General features: G+C 39.0%; 1 protein-coding gene across 1 annotated transcript in view; it reads left to right on the forward strand.

The window, feature by feature from the left end:
- CDH2 (cadherin 2) overlaps positions 1 to 26,780 on the forward strand; it is a 116,143-nt gene that overhangs the window by 13,519 nt on the left and 75,844 nt on the right. The gene's annotated exons all lie outside the window — the stretch shown is intronic.

Consider the following 26,780-nt stretch of genomic DNA (forward strand, 5'->3'; position numbering starts at 1 on the left):
TGTCTTGCACAATGTCTGGCAAGTCTGACTTTAAGATATAATATGCTTAGGTCACTATACACATTTAAGCTAAGTCTTGTAGGCCTGGTTTTGAATTTGTTTATTTTGTTTTACATGTTGTTCCACTTGGTTCCAGTCACTTCAATGAAATTACGGTGAATTTTACCAAAGAACTCAGAATTACTACCTTAATTTCTGTACAGGGAGGAAAAAATGAAGTAATAATTTTGGAAACAAAAGTAAAAGAAACTTCATGCACTACTAAAAACCATCTTAGTAATAAATCCATGGAGTTTTTAGAATTTAATATACTTTGAATTATTTTAGGACTTAAATGTTCCAACATTTAAAAAAAAGAAAAGAATAATAGGCAAATAACTCTGCAGCCATCACCTAGCAGAACTAGATATCTAACCCAAATTTGTAGACTTGTTTCTGTAAATAAAATGTGATTGCTGTTTGGAGGACCATAAATAAGATGTGATATTCAGAGAAGGAGAGATTAAGTTAAGAGAGAGTTCCATTTAATATATTAAATGCCCTTGTTTGTGCTGGTTTTATCGCATTTTTGTAGTTCATCCAGGAAAAAGTACTTGTGGCAGTTCGATGTGTCCAGCCAGTTTATCTAATCTTTGTTCTATATCCTGCAAATTTTAAGATACAAATAATGCATTTCAGCTAAAATCATTCACCTAGAAAGGTTACTTGAATGGTTATTTGGTGAATCATTTCTTAGAGATTCTTACTCTGATAACTTATTGTAGCAGTTTCTTATCTTTCAAAGACATTATTTTAACGTTGTCTGTCTTGTTACTAAGTGCATGATTTTAGTTTTCTGCTAAGCAAATTCATTCCTAAATGTATCCTTGGAGCGCTGTGTAACTATAAAATATTTCTAATCTCTTTGAGTTGCACGATGATAAAGAAAAAAATATGTTTTGGTGTTGATCATAGAGATAAGCAGTGATTATGGATGAGTAACGCCGCAGTTTCATGAGCCATTTGAGCCAGAGTAAGCATCAACGTCAGCTTTGCCGAAAGAGGCGCGCTTGCACCTTCCTTCCTCTTTGAACCTGGTACCAAGTGCTCATAACATGAACGGGGTTAGCCAATTTATCTGGGGTAAACTTGCACTCCTACTCCTTTAGATTTTTTTACTCAAAGACCTTGTATGTTTAAACAGAGCTATGGTGTCCCTGCTGCCTTTTCTCTTCTAGCAGTGAAATGCTTAGAAAATAATATTTGTTTTGATGCTTTCAAACTGAGTGACAAAACTTGATTTTGGCATTCCCACAGACTTATTTTGTAGTTTGCTGTTGAAAATGCCAGTTGGTCTGAAACAACCCAGAAATGTGTTGCTGGGAGAGTGGCACTCAGGCATTGCCTGGCATTTAAGAGCAACTAACATTTCTTCTTGACATAGTAGCGGAGGGTTGCATGGATGCTGTCTGTCCCAGGTGAAGTCACTTGGCTTTCTTTTATTGCTAGTGGTGTTTTATTATTCTACAAATGTCTATCATCAGCTAAGAATAAAATTCTTTCTAAAAAACTCATAATGCTTCAAACTGAAGACCGCAGCACATCTTTTAAGATTTATGTGTTGTTCTTTTCTGTGAACAGCTCTCATACAGTTGTATTCTTACTATGGCAGCATACACTGGGGGCTTTGATATTCCAGTGCATATTAACTGTAGAGCCAAAGGAAGTGCTTTTAGCAGAATCATATTTTCCAAGAGGGAAACTAGTTTTTCCCTGGGAAAAAAAAAAAAAATGTCCTTTTTTTTTCTTTCCATGAAAAAAATGAAAATGGTAACCACTTTGTTTGAAGTCTCCTTGCCTTAAGCAAAAAGACAAGTTGACAAGTTCCTTCCAGGCAGACAGCCAAAGAATCTCAGATGGATGGGGTCTCTCTATGAGCTGCTGGCAAGCTGGGGAAAAAGTGTTTCAATTCTTTCCAAAAGTATTGTTTTCTGAAATTCTTTTCCTATACTCTTCATCTTGCCCACCCTTGCAAAAAAAAAGAAAAAAAGAAGAATCACACAACCCACCATCCTTCTAGTTATTCTTTTAAGCCTTAGTGGGAGTAGAATTTTTTTTTCCCCAGAAGCTTGTGTTGGGAATATGTGGTTTAGTTTTTTTCCCTTCAGTTATCTTAATATTTAGTAGATCTAGTTTTGTCCTCATCCATGTGAAGCAGAGTAAATTTTAATGCTGTTGCTTGGTGATGCTGTGCCTTGTTGTTTTATTGTATGTTACAATTGCATTGCAGTTTTTTGTTTCTTGCCTTTTTAATCCTTTTCCTCTTCTTTTCTTGAACAGTTTTCCTGTTTGTACTCTTTCCATGCCCCACAGCATCCTAAATTCTCCAGTGTCAGTTTTGAGCTTACTATCCTGGATTGAAAAAGCTGCTTGTGTTTACTTTAACTACACTAGCACAGTACCTGTTTTATGATGCCTCTTATCTGTTCACGTACCAAGCTCTTAATGTGTTCTTAGATACTGTTCCCCTGAAAATCAGAACTTTCTTCTGCTGAAGCAAGAGACTGCTTTTCTTGAGATATGGTTTCCTTACTCCTTTTTCCTCATTCCTTAAGCATAGAATATATCCTGGAGTACACATAGCATGTGTTCACCTTGATGAACAGTGGTAAAAAACCTATTTGAATGATGACTCCTTTTTTCCTTTTTGTCTGACTTGTATGTGATACCTGATTTTACTCTTGAGTATTAAACTATTGACTAATGTTGATATCTTCTCATTGCAAGCTTGTATATTCAACATTACATATATATAAACAGAGAACAAGGATAAATAATGAAATGTGGTGATGTTTTGAATATGTACAAAGGACAAATATTTCAGAAACATAACTCACATTATCCCTTGGTGGACTGTAAAGCTATTATGGAATTGTAGTATGTGGATCAATTTGTATATCCAGTATCAAAGAATTAATCACTTGAGTTCTAGATGAGAAGAAATTCTAAAAGAAACCTATAAACATATACTAAAGAAAATGTTTTCTTGTTATGGAATATTTGGATTAGAGGTGGAAATATATTTTGTAGTGAAATCCTGAATGAACTATTCCGTCTGCTTTTTCCAAAGAAGAAACATGATTTACCCTTATTCCGTGCATTTATTTCTAGTGTAGGCTTTTATATCTACGTCTTGATAAAGAGAAAAATACAGAGAAATTATGGAAATCTGGAATGGTTGCAGTGTTCTGGGATCTGTAAATTACTCTCTTAGTGAATTAGTCCAGCTCAGATAGTAATTTCCATTTATGATGCATTTACTTGGAATGCACTGAATTACTTAGTACTTATTCCCTTTTCCTGTATTCAGCTGGTTACTTGCAAGGGTCTCAAAGGTAGTGTCCTTTTTGTGTGCAGAAATATGAATTATGAGAACTGAGTTGTCAGCTGCTCCAGTAAGCTCTGGGCATGGCTCAATGGAGGATGGCAAAGGAGTTGTTTGTTTCTGCCCTCTGGAGCTGGGTCTAGCATTATGCTCTTTCTAACACCATTTAGTGTAGCCTCAGTTCAGTTTTAAACTATGCCATCTGGCTTTGATTCCCATGGGGCCGTTATTTCTCCTGGAATCGCTATAGTTAGAGCCTTCTTCAAAGCTGACCAGTGCTCTAGGGAAGGCTGGGAGGAATGGTTGTTGCAAAGCTGTGGCAGAAAGCCTCCCCAGCAGGCAAAGGTGCCTTTAGGTATGGGTGATTTATTTAGAGATAGAAGAAAAGTTGCTGTTGCATGCAAGAGCTGTAAGAAAAAAAAAATTGTGTCTTTGGTATATAACTCTATGAAATACATGGAGCAAAAATTCAGGTGAGGCCATCTGTGTTAGCATAACGTGAGACACATGGTATGTATAATTACGCATTCAAATTCTCGCTTAAGACCACAATACATCTTTTGTTGACTCGTCATTTTTCTAACAATCTGGAAGACAAATTTGCTAGAGCATCCTACTGGACTGATATTTTAGGAAAACGTCCTTTATTGTAAAACACATTACCATACTAAATACAGATAAATTCCTGTAGTATTTAAACACTTAAAGACTACATCAAATCAAATACCGCTGTGTTGAAAACTTGGATGTGAGTCAACAAATCCAAGTACAGTTTGAACTGCTCTGATTTGGGTTGAATGCGGTGAGGCAGATTCATTGCTTTTGTTTGAACTTGAGACACTCAATGTGGGGGCATTTTTTTAGTCTGGAAATGATAATTTTTGGAAGAGTTCACTTCCAAGCTTTCACAACACATCCAAGGCATTATAGTCAGCCCTGCTGAACTGAGGAGAAAGGAAGAAGAGAAGGAAAGTGTAAAGGAACAGGGTCGGATTTTTTGGATGAAATTTACTAGAGTTGTTGTTATTTTCTAATTAGGCTGTAGAAGGAGCAACTGGCCTTTGGTACACTTTAAATCCTTCCAATTTAATGCCACAGGTGGTTTTCAACTCCTCTCCATATGCCCCGGCTGGTTGATGTGTCCTCCACAGGGCAAGGAAAATAACGCTAGGTGATAAATGGAGTGGAACTCTGGAGTAGAAAATGGAGTTGAGTCTAGGGAGAAGATGAAAGCAGAAGAATCCAGGTTATGAAGGATGGTGGAATGAATGGAGGAATGAACTCTGGTGTTGTTCAAGGGGGAAAGGAAAGCACAGGTTCTCCACAACCCTAGCACAGAGAAATTTGGAATTAGTTGGAAGAAGAGAGAAGAAGCAACCTAAGATAGAAGGGAAGGTATCTTGTAGTACTTTCAGATTTCTTCGTGGCATCCAATTTGACTTAGTCATGGCCATCTGAACCCACCCGAAAGGAAATGCCGAGGACCCAGTGGAGCTCGCCAATGTGAATTCGGCGAGCAGCTAGTGCTGAGAAGCTTTTCTGGGAGAAACAGCTTGGCCTTTTTGACACCAAAATGACAACACGGTGTCTGTATCTTCCCTTTTTTTGCAATTTATACTAATGCTAAAAAAATTAATTTTCTGAGTATTCATCCAAGATGAGAACATGCACAGGGAAGAACCTTTTTAAGATATACTGATCCTATAGCCAAGACATCAGGTTGGCTAAAGAAGTACCTACAGCTGCACATCATGGCTTGTCCACTGTTCTGGAGGCATCACTGGGTTTGAGAATTGTGAGTCCATCAGTGTCTGTGGAGTGATCTCAAAACATGTGATTTGGTACCAGTAATATTTTTTTCCTTGTTTCTCACCTTGTGTATAGATGTGCAGTTTTAAGTGCTTATGAAAACACAAGCCTTAAGTGAAGCTAGGAGAGGATATGCCAAGAATGTAACTCTCTTTTCTGTAGGGATAAATACATCACAATGATGTAGCTGCAGGACAAGTGAGTTAGATCAGCAAGATATTCTGTCACAGAATTGTTCCTGCTTTTTCTGATGGGCTTTAGGTCAGCTTGTGTTGCTGATTTGCTGGTACCTGTTGCAGTAAAGGAGATAAGTTAATGAGAAATGTGGTCTGTTAGTGGTGATGAGAGAAAGGAGGTCATAACAGAATGAAACTCCACTGTGTTGGATTCTCTATTAGTTTTTTTGGTTTTGTTTTGATTGGGTTTTTTCCTCTCCTCTTCTTCCTGCAGTGCAACTGAGAGCTTTCATCCTGTTTTAATTTATTCCAGGACTGGGCAACTGAGGATCAGTTCCCTCCCATCCCTTGCTGCCTGCTGCATCCCAGCCCTACCCAGGCATAGTAGTGAATTGTGCTGGCGGTTCTTAGCCAGCAATCCCATTAACCCGCCAGCCTGGCTGCAGATAATCCTGGAGAACCAGGGCACCCACCACTGCCCGCTGCTGCCATCCCTCACCTCACTGGCTGCAGACCCTGCCTGCCCTTTGGCACTGATGCTCCGGGCAGAGGAGCAGCACAACATGGCTCGGGCGCATCTCCTCCTTCTCTGAGCTGCCTGCAGAGCTTTTTGGTTTTTTTGTTTTTTTTTCCTCTTCCTTTTTACTGTCTGCTGCAGTTTGGCAGACCTGTGAGCAGGGGCAGATAATTATGATCTTGTCTGCTTGCCTGCAGGAGCAAGCTCTTTCTTGTGCCTTGTGCTGCCTTTTAAGAAGTAGATTTTGTTTGGTTTTGAAAGTTAATGGCATATGATTCTCAGGTTGTAGAGAAGAGGAATTATTTAAGGCCTTCTGTGAGTTCCAGTTTAACATTCTCTTAAATAGGAAAGTTAGGAATCCCTAAAAGCAGAATTCGTAACATAAAAGCTATCAAAATAGCACTGCAATCTGTTAAAACGATTCACTGCAGTTTAAAATGTGAAATAAATGTACACTAATTGTTTTGAATGGAGATGAAGATGTTGTTTGAAGCCAGTCTTAGAAGGAATTAGTGAGATAGCACTGCCGTTAATGGTGGAGCACTATTTTTCTGTAATGGGCTCAGCAATGTTCTCTAATTAGCTTGCAAATTGATATTCAAATACAAGTAAACTGGCAATCAAATACAAGCAAAACATCTATGTAAGTAGACTTTGGTGTCTGCATTTAGCATACCTATATTGAAATTATGTGTGGGTGAAGGGTAAGCTCTTAGTTGTTTTCAGGATAGAGCTTTATTAATGGTGGCTCATTGGTTACAATAGATAAGTGTTTTGGCTTAAGCACATGAAAAGAGGAAAAAGAAATTCCTTTTTTTCACAAGTGAGTAGCTTTTAAACATTAGTAACATAATGCTAAATGTGTATGACTTTTTCCCTGTCTTTCTTTCAGGTTTTGCCATCTTGTGCACAGATTTAATACAGAGCTGAGTCAGTGGAAGTTGTGTTGGATTTCGGTCATATTTGTGTTCATTATTAAAATTATTGCTGTATGGTGTAGCCATTTAATTTCAAGCCTTATGCCAGAAACTGGATGCATAAAATACTTTTGGTGTTTATGTTGTAAGGTTTTCTACGGCATAAGGTACAGGTTCTTGAATTTAATGCCTTGCTCAAGTAGTTTTCCACAAAGGGGAATCACAGAATGGTTTGGGTTGGAAGGAACTTAAAGATCACCTAGTTTCAAGTTCCCTGCTGTAGGCAGCGACACCCTCCGCAAGACCAGGTTGCTCAAAGCCCCATCCAACCTGACCTTGAACACTACCAGGGTTGGGGCATCCACAGCTTCTCTGGGCAACCTGTTCCAGTGTCCCACCATGCACAAAGTAAAGAATTTCTTTCTAATGGTACAAGAAAGCTAGTGCATAAGAACTGTTGTTGGGAAAGGTAATTAAAGATCATACATTTAAAATTTGGTTTTCAGGTTCTTTTAATGTCTTTATTTTCTAATCTGTAAAACATCTCTCAATCGTTGCCACACTGATAACTTGCCAACTACCCTCTGTAAGCATATTGTTTATTGACCAATGGAAATGTGACTCTATCTGTGGGTCAGCTGTGTGGTTTTATCAACCCATTCATACTCCTTCCATCAGCTGTTCATGATGTTTGTTCAGGATCATCTTTATGATAGAAGTTCTTCGGAATGTACTACCCTAAATCAAATTCTTACCACTATGCATTCATTAAATTCAATTAATGTTTGCATAGATTTAGCTTTCAGTGCTGATTATCATCTGAATTCATCAAGGGAAAAAAAAAACAAAGCCAAAACAAAAAAACCTTGTGTTGTTTTCTGTAAAGCAACTAGTATGCATTTTACACCATAGAAATAATATATCAGTGAAAGTCTTTGGGTTTCCAATTCCGTATGTGCTCTTCTGTTCAAATACCCACAGTCTTCCCTTTACAGTGCTTCAGTGCATGTTTGTGCTTTTATAAAAAAAATTTACTAGTTTGGTTCTCAGGGGATGGGTAATGGGGGACTGTATGTCCCTTGGAGGTCATGGGTTCAGATCAGACTGTCACCTGCATCCAGTAGCCACTAACTTATAGCTGCTTGGTAGGTTATGCAAAAAGGGCTTTGGTTGATTTGGTTTCTTGTAAAGGATTCTCAGTTGAAAGGGTACTTATTACATAAGAGCAGAAATACTGCTGAAATTATTTGAAACTGGGACAGCACATGCGGGCAGGGAGTGCTCATGTGTGCGAAGGTAGCTGCAGAAGGTCAATATCACAGTGCTTTCCCAACTGTCTGAAAGAGAAAAGCAATGAAACAGAGTGGAATTCTAACCTCTTGGAGCATATTTATGCAGAGCTGAGGTATGTTAGGGCAGGAGTTTTAACAACTTGGAGCAAAAACTGCTTCTAGTAGTTCAGGTATCCGAGATGTTTTTGCCTACATGTAATTGGTTCTGTGTGTTTCCCAGAACTGGAATGAAATCTGTATTGCATTGAAACTTAAAATACAAATTAACAGCAAAAGCAATCCCTTTCATTCTTACCCTGCGTGTCACTATCTGCACTTCTGACCATGTCAGGTCTCAATTAAAATCTTGTCATTATGCCTGTGTGCAAATTAAATATTTAAGAATTAAACATGTCATTATTTATAAAAATGGAACATTTTTTCGTCAGAGAAGCTGATTTTGTCAGTTGTTACAGCTGCAAATGATCTGCAAGTTATTCCCTCCTTAAGATTTTTGCAACAAACGCAATTTACAGGTGCACCCCAAAAAGCCAAAGTAGTCACTAAAATGGAAAATTTTTGTTAGGCTTCAGTGGGTTTGCTGTTTAAAGGAGGTGCTGTTTAAAGCACAGGTGCACCTGGCTTTAGGACCCAATTTTCCAAGAGAGATCCTGGCAGAACATGGCTGCTCCACTGTGCTGGGCAGATCATAGTGCGGTAATGAAGCCTGGCTTAAGGTGACCAGCTTCTCACAGTCTGTGGGTTTTATATTTCATCTGATTTAAAATACAAAGGAAAGTTATGGACTCCTAATAGTATTAAGTGTGTGTTCCTCACAAAAACTGATACAAATATACAGAGATTCTTAATTTTTTAAGCCCCATCTATCATGCAGGCCGTGGATAAAAGACTGAAGAAGTAAGCTCTGAACATTTGTTCCTGTAAGTGACTATCAACTTTAAAGTGGTACCTAAACTTTTTGTAGGGTAACCAAAGTCTCTGAGAAAACTGGTTTTGAAGACTGCCTGCTGTCTGCTCAGAGGCGGTTGTGTGACTTCTGTTGCATACCATGAAAGAACGCTGTGCCTGGGTCCACCTGGGGAAGAAAATGTGTAGTGCTGCTTGTCTTTTTGGAGTGATCCACAGCTGTGTCATGCATGGCCTCGCAAGCAGCATGGACCTTGGCAGGAGCCGATCGATGGATGAGGGCCCCTTTGTTTGGGAGATCAATACACTGTAATGAGCTCAGTGCTCCAGTTCTCTGGTAAGGATCACTGGGGGGATATGAAGGTTCCTGGTTTTTTGCAGTGAATCAAAACAAAATTTACATTTGAAGACTTTTTTTCTCTCATAGAGGGTTTGAATAACTTTTCTAAGTTACCTTTACAAACTCTGAATGTCCTGTAATATGAACTCTGAGGTTATCTGTAGGCTGGATGCTACATGTTTTTCATGATGACTTCTTTTTGAAAATGCCATCAAATAAATCAATAACAACTTAGTTAGTAAGAACACCAGAAGAGTTTTGGAATATTTGATTTGTTTCCTCACCGTTACTGGAGGTGGTCTGTGTTTATTCCTCTGAGTCAGAGTTGATGTTTTTAATATGCAAACAATTAAAATATTGTGAATATGAGCCTAGAAGATGAGCGAAGTCTGGTAAGGGTTTTATGTAGTTCTTTATACATGTTTTTTAATTGCAATAACTTCTTGTAAAGCATTTCTACCCTTGTAGAATGTATAGAGATAGTTAATTAGTTTGGTAAACTGTTACGCCAGTGTTTTAATTAATATCTGTCAACCATGTATATTTATGATGCAGAGAATTTTTTGGACTATGTATAGTGTGAAAATGTCACTGAAGGTCAAAACGTGGTTTCTTTGCTTATGGGTCTTTGTTTTTATTTGGTGCTAGAGTTATAAAGTCTGTGTATTACTGTTTTAGTAAGAATCTTGCTATCTTACATTTTAAAATTTTTGCTAGCCGTGCACAGATATGCAACCGGATAAATTGAATTCTGAATGTACTGTGCCATGAACTAAGAGAGAAGTAGGTCACCTTCGTGCTGTAAATGCAAACTGTGTTTATAATATTGCTCACATACTTTATGTTAACTTTGCTAATTTTTCCAGCAGCAAAAGTGTTTATTAAGGAAATGATAACATTAGACAAGTCTTTAGAAAGAACTGGAAATGGCAAGAGGACAGTGAGATCTTTAATACTTGGTAAGGGACAGGCAAGCAGGTTTAGGTTGTTTCAGGATGTACTGGATTAGTTCTGATAAAGTCATTGGGGAATTATTATTCATTTTTACACAATCTCTCTGCTGCCTTTCTGAACGCAAAAATGTGCGTGTGGATGAACATGACATTTCTCAACTTTTGGACTGATGCTCCTACCAAATGTTCAAAATACATTCTCCTCACTATAGCGAATACAGTTTAACTTATAAAAAGCTTTTGCTACAGGCTGCAGAATTTTTAGTCGTTCCCTGACTTGAATCATCAGGTGTCCGGAGCGCTCCAGGATGGATGTTGCAGGTTCCAGGCACTATTGGTGGCTTTTAAAAAAAAAGTTAACTCATCTGTGATTAAAAGACTTAAAAGGTGCTGTCATGGGGGTTATTGGCAATGGCTGGGAAGGTTAGGAGGCCAGTTTAGAAGACTGATTGCCCCAAGTTCCCTCACTGTAAGAGTACAGTTCCCCTAATTTAGAGCAATGCTGATATACAGTATAAGAATTGTAGAGCAGCATCAGCAGCTCCCAAGTAGAGAAGCGTATCTTGCTAGTGAGAGACAAACATAAAACAGATGGACAGTAAAATAACGTTTGCTGATAATAGTCCTACTTGTGCCTCACTCTCCTAGATCCAAATGCACTGGGAGACTTGACTTGGTGTGGAGGCACTTGGATTGCTCTGGATTAGGTGGCTGAATGAAAGCTTGGTCTCTGTTTTTGGTACAGTAATAGGTAGTAGGACCAAAGGGTGATGGACTGGGGTGTGGGGGAAAGAGGTGTTTCAATGAGGAGCTGAATGGTACAACTTCTCTGATGTGAGTCACACTGGCAGAGAAGAAGACAACCCAGTGTCTGTCTTCACTGGTGATATAGGAGCTCAGGCAGGTTTTACTTCTCAAGTCTAAGGCCTAAGTCCTTATTAGAACAAAGTGATCTAAGGGTAAAATGCCATGGGAGAGGGCAGACCCACATATCTTCCTAGCCCTTCCCAGAGCTCCAGCTGCATCTTTTGTGCTAGATACAGTGGTTGTGCAACCTCAGTATGAGTCAATGCATTGGGCTGATCAAACAGCAGGCTTACTCTGGAGTGAAAGAGAAATGATACTCCCATGGATCAGCTGGATAACTCACCTTGTCCCATGGTGTCACCACAGTGGCTTCTGGGAGAAGAGGGAGATGGGACTATGGGCTGCAAGACCACCTCTTTTAGCAGCATCTTGTGCCTAAATCATTTTAATGGTCCTACCGGAAGGGCATCCTAGCTGTGTCTAAATATTGCTCATCCTCTACTGAGGTCTTCATCCTTTGTCTCTCAGTGGCCAACTGTACTGCTTTGCTGTCATTTTAGATCTGCAAAACCAAGGTGGTTGATTTGAGCATCTAGTATGCAAATGAGATGACCTTTTCACTGTGATTACATTTTTTTATTAATGTATAAATCATGGATATTTCACCATTAACTCAAGCCCTTCTGTGAAATATGAGAATGCTGTGCAGCATTTTAATCTTTTCTCCAATCTGTCCAGTCTCTCTCCCTCCACAGAGACAATACAGCAGTAAACCCCTAAACAAGTGACAGTCTCTTCAGACAAGAAAAGTTGTAGGGCTTACTGCAAAGGCAAAATGCAACAAGCAAAGCTGACTACTGTATATGTAAGCCATTTTTGCATGCACTGCCTCTTGAACTCTTTAGTCACCTGACAGTCTACCTGAGGTGCTCCAGGGGCTTTAGCACCGTGCTCGGTCCTCAAACTCTTCCATGTAAAGAGCTTCGAGGGACAGTTCTGCTGGAGCCTCCTGCTGTAACAGAGGATGCTGTTGCCTCCTGTAAGGACTTAAAGAGCACAGTGAACTGTCTGAAAATAAGAGAAGCCACCACAACAGATTAAACACAGATGCAAAACAGGAAGGCGTTAATTCCAAGACCTAAATGGAGGTGAAGGTTTGGAATTAGCACACTGGACAGAATTGTGCTGTGCAAACTGTGAGAAAATGCAGACTGGCAACAATAGAAAGCCAGGCCTGATGAGGCATATCTGGGTAACCTGTCTGGACAAAAATTCCCACCTGCAGACTGTAAGCACACCAGACAAAACTCTGACCACGGCAAGGTGTGGAAAAGGGAAGTAAGTCCTTATACACATGCCAGCCCACATTGTGGGAATGACACCCTCATGAATACTTGGGGCTTGGACTGTATAAATGTGGTACCCCAGAAGCACAACTTCGGGACCCCCACCACCAAGCAAACTAGAATGAGTGAAGAAGGACTGGTGGGATGCGGCAGGGATCCATGTGATAGTGATCTGTTTACACAATCTCTGTCTCTCTCCTTCTCCCCTCCCACTTCCTCTCTCTCCTTCTCTCTCTACCTCATATTTACTGTTAAATAAAATCTCTACTATTGACTTTGGGGCATGGTCTTGTTTGCACCTTAATTCGGACAGGGGCATCTTTTAATAAGCAGATCCTAACACTTCCATGTATCCATCCTGGTTCTCTGCTGGAGGCAGCCATCCTGCAGCAAGGCTGGTGACGCAGGCTGCCTGTCCAGGCTTTGCCTCTGAGGGTCGAAGCCTCCTGTGAATTATCAATAAAGATGTGCTGACGCCAAGGCATCAGCAAAAGAACTGGAGCAGCAAGACAAGGATCCGTGTGCCCTGCTGTCAGGTTTTGCTTGGCACTCTCCTCAGCAAAGAGTCAAGATAGATGTCTAGAGATGGGAGTATTTTGTGGTGGGAAGGCAAAAGAGCCGCAGGCCTTCCTGTTTGGTTACAGGGACCTTTGAAGTGGTCTTTGGAAAGTGGTCTACAGCGCTTTCTGAAGTAATTTTCTGCAGCAGCTGGGCTTCCTGCTCCTCAGCTAAGGCTGAAGTCTAGTTCCAGGTGCTTCTGTTGTGGCAGTTGGGGTTAAAAAGAAACATTCTCTGTGATTTATAATAATCAGCTTAATTAAGTTGGGGTTGAAAACAACAGGAATGTTCCCTCTTAAGCTGAAGATGATGATTTGTTTTGGAAAACATTTTTCAAGCTTCCCATTAAGGGAGAGGGAAAAAAAGCAGTCTTCTAAACTATCTACTACAAAGTTCTTTAAATAGCACAATCTATCTCTCCTCTTAAATTAGTGGTCAGATTAAAAGTAATTCATCAAAACCAGTGGATTTACATAAGTATGTAGTATAAGAAAGAGGAAAACTAGGTCCAGAGTTTCTGGGAATACTTGAAGTTCCAGGCAAATCTGGATAGTCTAAAATCAACCACAAACTTAGTAAGTTTCTAGTATTTATGGGTTTGGGGTTTTGTTTGTTTTTTATTTTGGAATATCTCAACTGGAAAAGAGAGATTCTGTGGAAACTGCTGGGGATATTACATTCTAGAAAAGATTTACAAATTATTTTTGTGAATGTTACTGGGACTGACAGGGATGCTGATTTCCTGCTCAGGGATGAATAGGAATAAAGATGTCTCTACAGACTAATAATTAGTGTGCTTTTGTGTATGATGAAGAAGAGAATGTATCTAATGACATAGGTGTGATTCTTCAGATAAAGATTTTTTTGGTATCTGATTTTATTTTAAACTGACCCAGTGGTCAGGACTTCTGTTACTTTTTCGTATGACTTACATGTTTTCCTAGTATGGTTTTCCCTTGAAGTTGAGTGTTTGTTAGTACTTTTTAATTAGAATACTGATGTGCAGTTGCATAACTAAACATCCCAGGTTACATTAGTGTTTCCTGCTGGTTTACATGGATTATTTTTTTATTTGCCCTTGACTTGTAATGAGCCTGTGAGCTACAAGCTATCTTTGTGCCCATGGGCAGATCCTGATGCTAAAAGTAAAAGCTGACAGCTGTGGCCAGAGGGGGCTTTTCAATGCAATACAGTGTGGCTTTGCCAATAATTTTAATTTTCTAAGCAGACTTTAAGGGGAGGAGGGGGGAACTTTCATTGTTGTGTCAAAAATTTAATGAAGGCATTTCTTTTTTATTCTTTTTCCTTTACATATGAAATATTTTGTGCATTTGTGAGAACACTGTGAAAATAAATCTGCAATATTTAGACAGATGTAGTACAGAATGATTTCCTCATCTGAATTCAATGACTGCCTGCCTTGCATCGGTGGCAGTTGTCATAGTGCAATACTCCAGAAGTAAATTGTAGTACTAAAAAAACCAGAGCAATTTCAAGAAGTACTAGGTACTTGATAATATTCAGCTTTTCTGGAATGCTATATAAGGTACTGAACATGAATACTACGTTTTAAAATAAGCAATTTTAATACACTTGCAACAGTGCACCTATTAAGCAGAGCTCAAGAAATACTTCATGATAGTTAAAGAGCATCTCAGTCTTACTATAAGTATTCTAGGTGAGGAAGGAGTAAAACACAAGAAATTGATTAATGTCACCGTGGATTTTTCTTTTATTCCAAGTCACAAGCTGGGAAATCCATGAGGAGGATTCGAATATGGAAATCAGTAGTTTCCTGCACACTTACCGTTAAGACTGGTAGTTAGACATCAGTGCTTTAACTTTTTCTCAGTTCTGTCAAACTGCAATAGATGTGAAAGCACGGGACATCTGTTATTCTCAAATGATAAATGCAGTACCTCAATGATAATTAAGTTTTATAGGCTCAGGTCTCATTAGATATATTGTTTTGGTTTTTTCTTATTTATGTTCTTGAAGCAGCAGAAAACAGTAAAATTTCATCGTTATCAGCAGAGAGGCTGTGCTCCTAAAGTCTAGAAATTCGTGGTTAATACTGAAGATGAGTAGTGCCATACAGTGCTGAAAAATAGAACATCTTGTCAGCTGATACAGGAACTACAGGGAACATCACACTGCTTTTTGGGAATCCTTTCACTTTCTAGTCTCTGATGCTGTAGGGAGCAAGAGCCTACATCCTGTTGTGTGTCATTAGAAATGCCAAAGGGTTGAAGGTGATTTGGAGGTGGAGTACTTGCTGTGCTTGATGTAGGAGAGTTCAGCTGGGAGACTGCATTGGCCAGAAAGGTCTCCTCCTCCTTTGTTCAATCACCCTGTTCCCTTGAAGTGTTTCCTGAGTGCTTTCTCCATCTCTCTGTCTTTATACTTAAATTTCTCACTACCTAAATTTCAAAAGCTGTGGTGTTTGGGAACAATTTTAAAGTGGCATGACATTGACTTTGACAGTAACCTTGGAGAACTTGGAGGAACAGGATTTTTAGAGTGGGATGCTAAGAATGACTTAAAAAAATGTAGAGCAGTGTTCATAGTTCAGAGCAATTGTGCCTGAGAACTTCTCAGTAAAAATGTTGAGATGTGAACGGGCTTTTTCAATAATGCAAGAATTCTGCTATGTAGTAAAGGCTTCGATTTTTAAGAAAACAAAGCAAAACCAAGAAGACCTTGGTTTTATGTAATCTGTTGTGCAGCCTTTATCTTTTTTTCGATGCTGTTGAACAGCTCAGTATGAAATACTGGTTTTTGAGACCTACTCCAGTTTGTCATCTCCCATGGTGCAGCCTTTGCTCTTACAAGGATACCATTATGCATACAGGAGAATAGCATGTGGATTAAAAGTATCTCTCAGAAGTTGGAAGGCTATTTGGAAGTTGGCTAGTTGGAAGTCATTGGTTGCCTTTACTGAAACATTGCCTCCTTAAGTGATGTAATTCATTACAGTTTGTTTGTACTGCTTGGCTTTGTGTCATTGGTCAAGGTGGCTTGTGTCCTGTGAATCTGAAGGGCTGATCTAAAAAACCTTTGTATTGTGCATCTGGGAAGGAAAGCTGTGGGATCAGATAGCTCTGAACAGAGCCACATGTACTTGGCTGCTGTGTGATGATAGAGGCAGAGGCATGGGCAGCCCCCAGGCATGGTGGCATTTCTGTGCCATGGGAGGGAAGGCAGTGGGTTTACAAGGCACAGTGTGCTACCAGCTCTGTCAAGCAAAACTAATCTGTATCTGAGGAGATTAGACCTGTGCTCCACCCTTGCACCCAGAATGAAGGCTCAGTAGCAATCTTCAGTCTTGAGTGACTTGAGATGAATTTCTTAAAAGTGCATTTTAAAAAAGAATAAAAAGCAAGTGTCAAAGCTGATCTCTATATTTAAGAAGGATCTAGCTATAGGACAAGCTTCCAGAGACTATCTCAAGTAGAATAGCCTTTTGAGAGGAAAAATTAAGTCTTAAGTCAAAGAGCAACTGTCTGTTTCACCCATAAGCGACAATGTAAAAAACCCTTATGTGAAGTCTTTTTATATATTTGGCTGAAACAGTCCATTGTAAAGATAAAGAAGTAAGAAAAATGGGGGAGTCCTCCTCACCTCAGCAGAGGCTTGGAGTTGAAATACTCACAGAAGACAGATTTTGGTAATTGCTAACCTATTGCTGTCAGTATTTTCATCATGGAGAGAAGGTTGAGGATGGTTGTTTAACCTTTTATTTTCTTTTTCCTCTTCTTTTCTGCCTCTCTCTTTTTTTAGCCTCTATTAATCTAACGTTAAGCTTTGGAGAAGGGAAATTTTGTTGCTATCAGGTACTGTCTATTCTTTGATAACAGCTCTTACTTTTTTGTCTTTATTTTCTGTGACTTAAAAAAAGAATCCAATGAGTGAATTCACAGAGAGACCATAATGTGCACATGCATCAGACTTCTCTTTGAATGCTACAGATACTGAGGCTATTTAAAGCAAATGACTTAAGAGGTGTGGCAGTGAGCTGATGGCCCTTATCTCTAGGCCTCACCTCAGTGTCAGATCCCATGAGACTTGGGCATGCAGAACGTGTTCCATATGCCCAGCCACCGTCCTGCCGCAGCTACGCCGAGGTCACATGCTCAAGGCACCTCTAGTCATCTCCTGGCAGCTCCCAGGATGGTAACAGCAGGAAGTGTATGTGGTTTATTTTGGTCCTGTGACTTCGTCTCTGGCCACAGAGCAGAGATAGGAACTTAAAAGGACTGCATGCCTCCAAGAGCCTGTAGCGGGTGTGATTTAAGAAGTTATCTGAAGGTGACAAGGTTTTCCATAAACTTCAGTATATGGATTTTGGCTGTACTTTCTGCTAGACCTATTATTAGTTGGTAGTCATTATTGTTTCATACATTTAGTAGTTAAAATGTAGAAGTGAAATTTTCAGTCAAAAGTGAAGCAAAAATTAAGACTTCAAGGGAAAAAAAAGCAGTGCAGATTTAAATGCTGAATACTTTTAAAAGCAGTGAGTAGCTGAGCACGTTTCTCTGGGCATCCTTTACAGCTAGAAGAGGAAGAATTGGGGTCAAATCCTACCATGCTGGATGAAGTTCTTATTTGTTTCTCCACTGGCACAGTCTATAAGACATGACAATCAAACATGCAAAGGTGACACAAAAAATACTGTTAAAAGAAATAACATAACCTTAAGGTGGAAAAAAATCATAACAATGTGAGCAAAAGTCTCATACTTCCCATTTGTTTGCCTTCTGTGTAAAATAACGTAGACCTAGTAATTTAAAGTTACCAGACATTAATAAAAAGAATCTTTGGTCCTTAGGTGGTTAGACCTGACATGCAATCATCTGTATCATTTGACTACTAAATTAACCTAGCGATTAAAATGCCTAAAGAAAATTCTTACAGGGAAGGAGAGCACTACACCAAGGGTACAGCACCCTGGAATTTGTTACTTTTATGTACTAATACCAGGAATTGTGACAGTTCTGGTAGTGGGATTGAACTTTTTTAGCAGTTGGAGACAACTGACATTTTTGCATGTGCTGGGTTTTTTGCCTTTACAGATCCAGTTTACTGCTGAAAGACGAGGGAGTTGGATGGGCCTTAGCATGTTGCTTCTTATATGAGCTGAACACTGTTGATTCTGTAGAGCCTGCCCCATGATGTTCCATGCCCTAAAAAAAGGCTCCACTCTCCATTTCTCAGTGCTAGACCTGTGAACCACTGGCAAGTGTGGTTCAGAGGTTTGATATAGAATTAATACATGAGACAATTAATGTCATTGCATTCAGTCCAACTTGGTCTTCCTTCATCTTTTGCACTCCCTGAGAGCAAACAGACTCAAGTTGGCCCACTTACTTGCCAGCTGAAGCCTAAAGAGGGATGTGGTCAAGAAGGAAAGTTGAGAGGAGGATGTCACGGGTTTAAAGCTCTTTCATATTTTTCCAGACAAAATTTTGTCAGGAAGGACCTTTGTGGTGATGCTTTTTTTGTTTGCAAAGCTCTTGGACAATGACAAACCTCGGGTAGTGCAGGCTATCATTATCGCCATCTGTGGTCTAACCATTGCACAGTACGCATATTTTGTGATTTTGTCTGTAATCTTCTGACAGGACAGGGCTGTTGAAATGCCACATAAAGTTCATTCTATCTTTTTTACTAGTTAGCTGAATTTTCTTCAAATAGGAGGTTTTGCTTTGTGGCAAACCTTGGAAGACATTCTCTAGGGTTTTCTGTACATAAGAACTAATGACAGTGTTACAAAAATAACCCCAAACTTCTTTGATTGAGTCATCTTGCTCCACTCCTCATTTGTTTTCCGAGTAGTTGCACATAGGCTGAATTGACCTTTCTGACTTAAGTTTGTGCCATGCAACAAGAGGCTCTCGAGTTACTTGAAGGGCTCTCAAATCTGTCTTCCTTGTGCTCCCACTGTATTCCTACCCTGCTGAAAACAGGACCCAGCCCTGCCCCTCTGCACATTTTCATCTTGCTTTCCTAAATGCAGACCCCAGCATTGCTTTTGCCACAGTTCCTGCTGCTTTCTTCCTCTTCTGTATCCCTAACCTGGCAAACCAGAAAGACCTCATCTTTTCAAGCGCATACCTCAGTACCCAAATGCACCTTTGCCTTCATCATTGTTGGAACAGTACTCTCCTGCAGGAACAGGTTACCATTGTCACTTAGCAGCTGAGAACTTCCTTGTTCATGTGCTTAAGTGGTGGCACATCCAGAAGGTGGAAAACTGAACCCTACCGTCCATTGCTTGTGTATGCCAAAAACATTTGTAGGTGTAAGGTGCATATTCCTAGTGCTATTAGTTGGAGTTAGATCGCACAAACAGATCTACCTTTCCGTTCTTGTACAGCTTTCCCATTCCTTGTAGACAGCCCTGTCACGTGTGTAATGTTGGGATTTGGGCATCAGGCCTATGAGAGGTTTGTGTGCTGAGAACTGATCATCTCTTAAGACTCACAGTGGAGCAGGGGTTGGTTTTAGTTCTTTCTCAAGAGTTGTAGTTAAATGGTATGTTGAATAGTGGAATTATTCTTAACAAGACATGATGTGCATTCTTGAGTATGTAATGAAAGACCGGAAGTGCAGGGATTACACAGCAAAGAGGCATAAATGGTTATGTGGGAATAATGAGAAGTTATGCTGCAGTTTTCTCCTGCTCTCTTGGGATGTGGTGCAAGACCAAAGTTAACTTATTTTCTCATAAACTCTATAATCCAGCAAGTTACTTAAATGTTTGTGGTTTTGCTTTGTAGGATGCCATTCCACAGGATGGCAGTACTGAAAGGGCTATGCTCATTCTTAAAGTGAGATTACAGGGTGGGGAGAAGTGGTGTCAGTTTAAAAACAGACAGGGAAATTCACTCTCCACTTTCAATTTTGTGATAATGATAAGGCTAACTAGACTTTGAAGTCAGACTATTTTAAGTTGGTAATTTACTGACTGGTTGATTATACTACAAAGGTATCCAACAAGACCAAGATACTACAAGTTTTGAAAAGTTTTTAGTTAAACGCTGTACCTTTTTACAGTACAAATGAGGTGCGGAAGTCCAACCACCTTCCTGCTCAGTTCAAACCTGATGTTTTAATAAATCTGGGTTTGGGTTTGCAGTTGAAGTCTCTTCTAATGGGCTAGAAAGAGTCGGGCAGCAACTGTGGGGTGAAGGCCTGAGCACCAGCCCATGGGGGTGCACTGGCAGAGTTGCAGGAACAGGCAGTTGCATTTCGGCTGCTTGCTGTTGCAGCAGCTGGACCCATTTAGCTGGGTACTCTCCCTCTGTCTTTCTGGGGAAAAAAAAAAATCCACTCAGATTGCAACTAGAAAAAAAGTTAATGAGCTCATATGTTAGGAATGAATAAATGTCCAGAAGAAGTTTATACTTACAGATGTTATGAGCGTCGGTAGCTTGCAGGGCTACTTGCCAGGAAGGGACCTCTTGGTCAAATGCCAAGGCTAAAGTGTTAGAAAATGAGTTGGTTTATCTCTTCACCATTTGTCATGCTCATTGAACATGTAGGTTTATTTTTTTTTTATTAACTGCCTTGCAAGACCCCTGTCCTCCCATATTTTTCCATTCCCAACCCCCCGGCCCCTTCCCAGCAGTTGTGGGTTTTTCTTTAATTTGTGGACCAAAAGGGTGCTAGAGGGTTTTTAAATAGCTTCAATAAAAAAAACCAAAAAAATCTGAATACTTGCATTTAATTAATATACTGTAAACAAGGAGTTCTTTCAAGATAAATCTTGTCAGTAGCTACAAAAATTATACTGAAGGAAACCTACTCTTTTAAGGCTCAGCGTGGGAGGGTTATCTTTTGGTAGAACGTAGAAGGTGAGTTGCAGAATATGTTAACAGTTTGTCTTCATGTCCTTTCTGCACGCTGGCTAACCGAAATGTACAGAGAAAGTTTTTGCTTAGCCCTTTTAACAAAGTATTACCTCAGAATGAGACATTTGTAAACACTGATTTTTTCCTTTGTGCAGGTGGGCTAAAGAAGGAAGGTGTGTTAGGTTGTACGCAGTTTTAGGAACATGTGTTGATCACTGTACATACATAATTGTCTCTGGCATGTTTTTATTGCATAACAACTAAAAATTTACAAACAAACATAATTTCCTTTACAATAAAAGATCATTTTCTTAAAACTAATTCCTAATTAATGATGAAAAATAAGGATTCTTGTTGAGTTTCTTTTATTATTTTTCACAGCTATATTAACTTGAGAAATGATAGAAGGTGTAATTTTTTTAATGGCTTGTATTTACAAAACTGTTCAAGAGCTGTTTTGTTTTGTTGTTTGTTTTTTTTTTAAGTGAAGCTTATTTGGATTCCATGATGGTCATTTTGACACCAAACTGTGCTTTCCACATTTATGTCAGCTGTTTGGACCTAGGTTAAAGCTTCTTGCTTTCCATGAAGTTTAGAGCTTTTGATTGTTTTAAGGCAGTGACCTAGTATCCAAAAAGGAGGTGGCCAAAATGGTGTGCTATGTCATATTGGAATAACTGTTCTTTAAATTTCTTTTTCAGAGAGCAAACTTGAAATACATAATGTTAGCTCGGGAAAACAAGGATCTATTTGACTGAAGACCCTCCCTCCATGCTTTCTTCTCTTTTCCGTTGCAAATCAGATAATCTCATTTCTGATGCTGCTCAGACTTCCATAACATAAATCTGAGTAGACTAAATGTTCAGCTGCATCTAATGACTTCTGTGTACTTTTGAACCGACTGCATAAATTATATAGTAGAAGATTCATGCACAAAATATACAAATACTGAGTAGCAGTAAATGGGGTTTGTGGATGGAATTCACTCCATGCAGATGGCCCATTTAAGATGCTTCTACTTGACAACCTCTGCCAGAGGTATGTTTATGGGAGGAGGGAAAGTAGTAAAAGGATGAAATGTAATCCTGGGGCTGTCTAAAAGGACAGGCTGTAAGTAAGCATATTACTTGACAGCCTGTCCAAGATTTGTCGATCAGATAACTGGGGTGTATATCTTTCTTGTAGTTTTCCATTTGTTTTGGAGGCTACAAATAAACATTACTTGATAGAAAGTAAAGTAAAATAATGTGAGTTTTTCTTAAGAACTTGGTTGTTAAAAGCGGGCAACAGTCAAATTAAGGATTGCTCACATGGTGGTCTGAGTGCCACCCCTCAAAGAGCGTAAAATCTAATTGCTATCTAGTGTGTGGAGCCAAGGGACACTGTATTGAATAAAGATGTAAAATTAGACTCCAGGAGAGGAAATGTAAATTTTGTGTACTGTGCCTAAATTACAGGGAAAAGTCAGAGGGGCTGGTCTGGGCAGGCTGATGTCAGGGCTGTTGGGGAGCCCTTTGGGACGGCACCCTATCATAAAAGTGGCAGGCAAAAATGATTACCTTGTTTAAATAAAATTGACCTTAGAAATATTTTTTTTCTTTAGGAAAAGACATCATATAAATCTGACATTATTTGAGACCCTTATTTATATTTACCGCTATTAAGAGATAACAATCACATTTAGAGGAAAATAATTATGCTTTTCTCCTTCTAAACATAATTACTGTAAGAAGCAACATCAAAGGTCAGTGTTACCAGAGCACTCTTTAGGATTTTCGAACAAGCTATTATCAGTTAGGAGGCTACGTACAATACCTAAGGGGTGGCTTTTTTAAATAGAACCCCTTACGGTGGAGGGAAAGCTTACAAAAGGTATTGTAATGGCCTTTAATCTAAAATTGGACACTTTCTCAAGCATAGTAATATTTCAAAGAATGGGACTCATTCTAGACGTTTAAATGAAAGCCATGCTATGTGCAGGACTGAGACAAAGTATTAACAAAGAGTCAACAGAGGATGTTGTATTCTGGTCTCACCCTAAAGTCAGTGTCCGTGTGTGTGTATTCTGAAAAACCTGTATGTAAAAGTGGCATTGTACTTCCCAATGTATTGTTCAGCAGTGAGATCTACATCAAATATGCTTACTCTGCAAGTTTAATTATGTTCCCTCTAATTGCTAGCCTTGCATTTTCAGTCTGGAACCTAAGTTCAAAGTGCATTTTTCTTTATCATTTTCAGTATTAAAACTTGTGTGGATTCAGCTAAACTTTTATTTTTGCAACTGTAGTCCTGCAAAGTTTACCCGATGGTGCTGGTGTGGCTGTATTGTAAGAGATACACTGTATACTTAAAAAAATAAAAGAAACTTTTTTCCTAGTACTTATGCAAGCCTTTCCATCACCCTCCAAAAATAATTTTATTTAACACTCGCATAGGTGTATTGGCTTTTTGCATTTGGCTCACAGTTTATAATCAATGCATAATTTGTTCAGGAAAGCATCTTTGTAGATAGGATGCTGTAATGCCATTCTTTGTCTTTCCTTTTCTGTATGTGTGTCTTCTTCGTCGTTATGAAGCACGTATCCAATGATGCATTTGTTTGTTTAGTTGTTTGGGGTTGTTCTGTTGGTTTCTTTTTTTTTCTTAGACAATTAGGTAACTTTTCTTATTGCCAGTTAATTTTGATAGATTTATTTTTGTATCTCCCTCTGTAGTAAATCTGAGAACCACAGACCCTTTCAAAGACCAGATATAAATTTGCTCTCCTGGAGCATCGATGTTGCTAATCTTGAGCTGTAGCAGATACTAATCCTTGATCTTGTAGATCAAGGCTTTCATAAGTGAAACATAGCCAAAAACCTGATCTTTTTCTTTTCCCATGATAGCTTTTTGAAACCAATGCTAGATAGAAAGCCAATGTGAGGAAATTCCTACACAGAATTACATGAACTTCTGGGATTTAAGTCTTTCTGTCATGTGCCCTGTCTTACACTTGTTTGGCACATGCATGAATATGCAGGTTCAGCAGCCTTGCTGTTTTGCCTCTGCCCTGTCCAGTGCTGTCTCTGGAAAGTGGTTCATAAAACAGTTTTATGGATACTTTTCAGATATTGATGTAATTCTTACTCAACATCTTGAAAAAGGAAAAAAGGGATGATGTTCATTTCTCTCACCTCTTTGTGGTAAGCTGTTCATCCCTGGAGCATGTCAGAGTATTCTCTTCAGATCCTTCTGGGGAAGGAGGTGGGGTGTTTGTTGTTTTATGGGTTTGGTGTTGTTTTTTTATTTAAAAGTTTGGGGTTTTTTTCATGTTTGAGAAGGATTCTCTAAGGGCTTTCTTATTTTGCTATTCCTGTTCGTGGTTTTTATTTAAAAAAAACAACCTCTTATTCATGTGGCCAGTAATAGGTGCTTCCTAAATCCATGTTTTATAATTCCTGCTGTACCAACAAAGCCCATGTGGAAAACCAACAGAATTGCAGAGAAGAAAACAAATCTGCAGGTGAATAACTCACATAAGTTGCAAAGAGCTGTTCCCACTTGAAATGCTGTATTTCTCCAGAGGTGGTGCAAGGTTTTGGAAGTTGAGAGAGTCAAGGGAAGTGCTACTTCTTTGAACATAACTGCGTGGTAAGTGATTCTTATTAGAGGCTCTTACTCTGCTTCCATTGTTCTTATCTAGACAAGCTGGTGCACTTGTGGTACCCTCATGGGTCATGCAGCCTTACAGAATTCCTCCTCCTCCCTAATCTGTGTCCTTCAAATACTTTGCAGATAATATCATGCCTTCCTCAGTAGTTGCTTAGCCAAGATACAGACTATATTCAGCTCTTTAATCATCCAGCATTAATTACTCTTGCCAGGCTGCTTCTTGGGTTTGTTGCTTAACTTCTTTGGTTTGTCTTTATTCTTCTCTTTCTTAGACTTGGACAAACAAAGGGTTTAGGGTGGTAGTTAGGGAAGATAATAGTATATATTAAGCCTTTATCACTAATTATCCTACCTTCAGTCTTTCTGGATGATGTAGCTATGTGTTCTTTTTTTTCTGCTTTAAGTCGTTAGAAGGGGAAAGTCGTCTCTAGTATTACTGGACTTACTTAAAAGGGAGCATCAGCATCCTGTAGATGCAGTGAACGTAAGGTGGATTTTTTTGGTGGTTGGGAAATTGGTTTAAAGAAGCATAGCAGCTTAGCCATACTCCACTTATCAGAGAGGTCATAGGTTTGTAGTCCTTTTGTAGCTGTATTTTCTTGACCTGGTAACCCTGAGTCACTTTGTGTGTTTGAATGATGTTTTTAAAACAAAGATCAAGGCGCAGTTGACTGAAAGAAAGAAAGGAGTTGTTACAAATATGCAGATGATGACAACTCTTATTCTAGTGAGAACTGGTAGAATTTTTACAGCAAGTTACAGAAGAAATATGTATGACTTACTGCCAGACATTTTATGTGAGACAATTAAAATTATTTAGCAAAGCTGGGTATCTGAAACAGAATCAGAAAGCAGATCAGTCTGGGGAATTGTCCCATCTGGCAGCTATCTGCAAGAAATTATTGCAACCAAGAATGATTTTTTTTTCTTTCCCCCAAATTATATATGCTTTTCCAAATTTAACAGCTGCCCTTTAAAAAATATGTGGTTTGAGTTTCATTGCCCCCACTGGGTGCAAGTAAGCACCATTGAGGAAAGACAGATCTCCAGACTGAAGCAAATAAAAGGATTATTGCCTTCCAGAATTGTTATCTGATAGGTAGAACCTCTCAGTCTCTGATTTTTTTCCGGTACAGTGGATATTTTTAAAAAAACATCTAAAGGCAGAATAAAGCAACAAATATAACAGGATTTGAAATGCATTGAGTAATCATGACTTCCTTGTCTCTACAGCCAGCTGCCTTGTATCAGTTCTATATCTCACTTGTAATGAAGATAGCTATTTAATTACTATGTTTGCTGTTTCTTGTTTGTGTGTTTTGGAAGGTCTGCTCTGGAGGTGTATTAAGAAGTTACCTTATCAGGACATTTAAGTTTGTTAGATGGAGAGGTACATGTCCTGTTTAAAATATTTTAGACCTCCACAAAAAGGAAAAAAAAAAATCCAACAGCTGCTTACTTTCATCTGTTCCTAGCTCTTTTTGGATGTCCTGATGAAAGAGATGATGACTCTGCGCATTTTTTCACCCCTCTGGAAACTAACTTTTGGATTTTCTTTACTCTTTTTATAAAAATCATGGACAGATCACTTCAGCTCTATGCTAACAGCACAGAGGTGGTGTCATGCACAGGGAACTGAAGAACCACAAAGACAAAAGCCTTCCACAGAAGTTTAGACTAAGCCTCTGTGTTACAAAGACTAAATTCTAGTCTACATAACTTGTCTGCCTAACAGCATGACAGTCGCTTACTTCATGAAATAAAGACTCTGATATGCTTTAGGAAACCTCAAGGAAATAGTACTTTAAGCTAGAGAAGGACCTTCTTGGAATCCCAATTATTTTCCTATAAAATAGCGGTGCAATTGTAGAAGTAGTTTATTGTGTTCTGTTCTTGTTCTCATGCTAGTGAAAGTCATGCTTAATTTTGGCCATAGTGAAAATACTTCCTTTTTTTTTGTCTTCATGCTTTTAATTCTGAAATGAGCACCAGAGAAAACCATATGTTATGCAGTATATTTCTCGACATCAGTCAAAACACAATGTTTCTGCCCTAGCTGTCCCTTCAGCACATACCAACTGTACTGTGCCTGGTGACATGAGGAATTTTAGCTGTTGTGGTGGAGCTGTGGGACACTTCAGTTGTGACCAAGGATTTATACTGTGCTCTGCAGTAGTATGAAAACATTATTCAGTGGAGTCCTATACTCATCAAGAAACATGTACTGCAGTGTGAGTTCTGCTCTGAAGACAACAATACATTACCTTTCTGAAAAGAAGTTTTGCGCATCT

This window comes from Manacus vitellinus, unplaced genomic scaffold (assembly GCF_001715985.3).
Source record: "Manacus vitellinus isolate BGI_N305 unplaced genomic scaffold, ASM171598v3 scaffold_1_pilon, whole genome shotgun sequence".
Classification (NCBI taxonomy): Eukaryota; Metazoa; Chordata; class Aves; order Passeriformes; family Pipridae; genus Manacus; species Manacus vitellinus.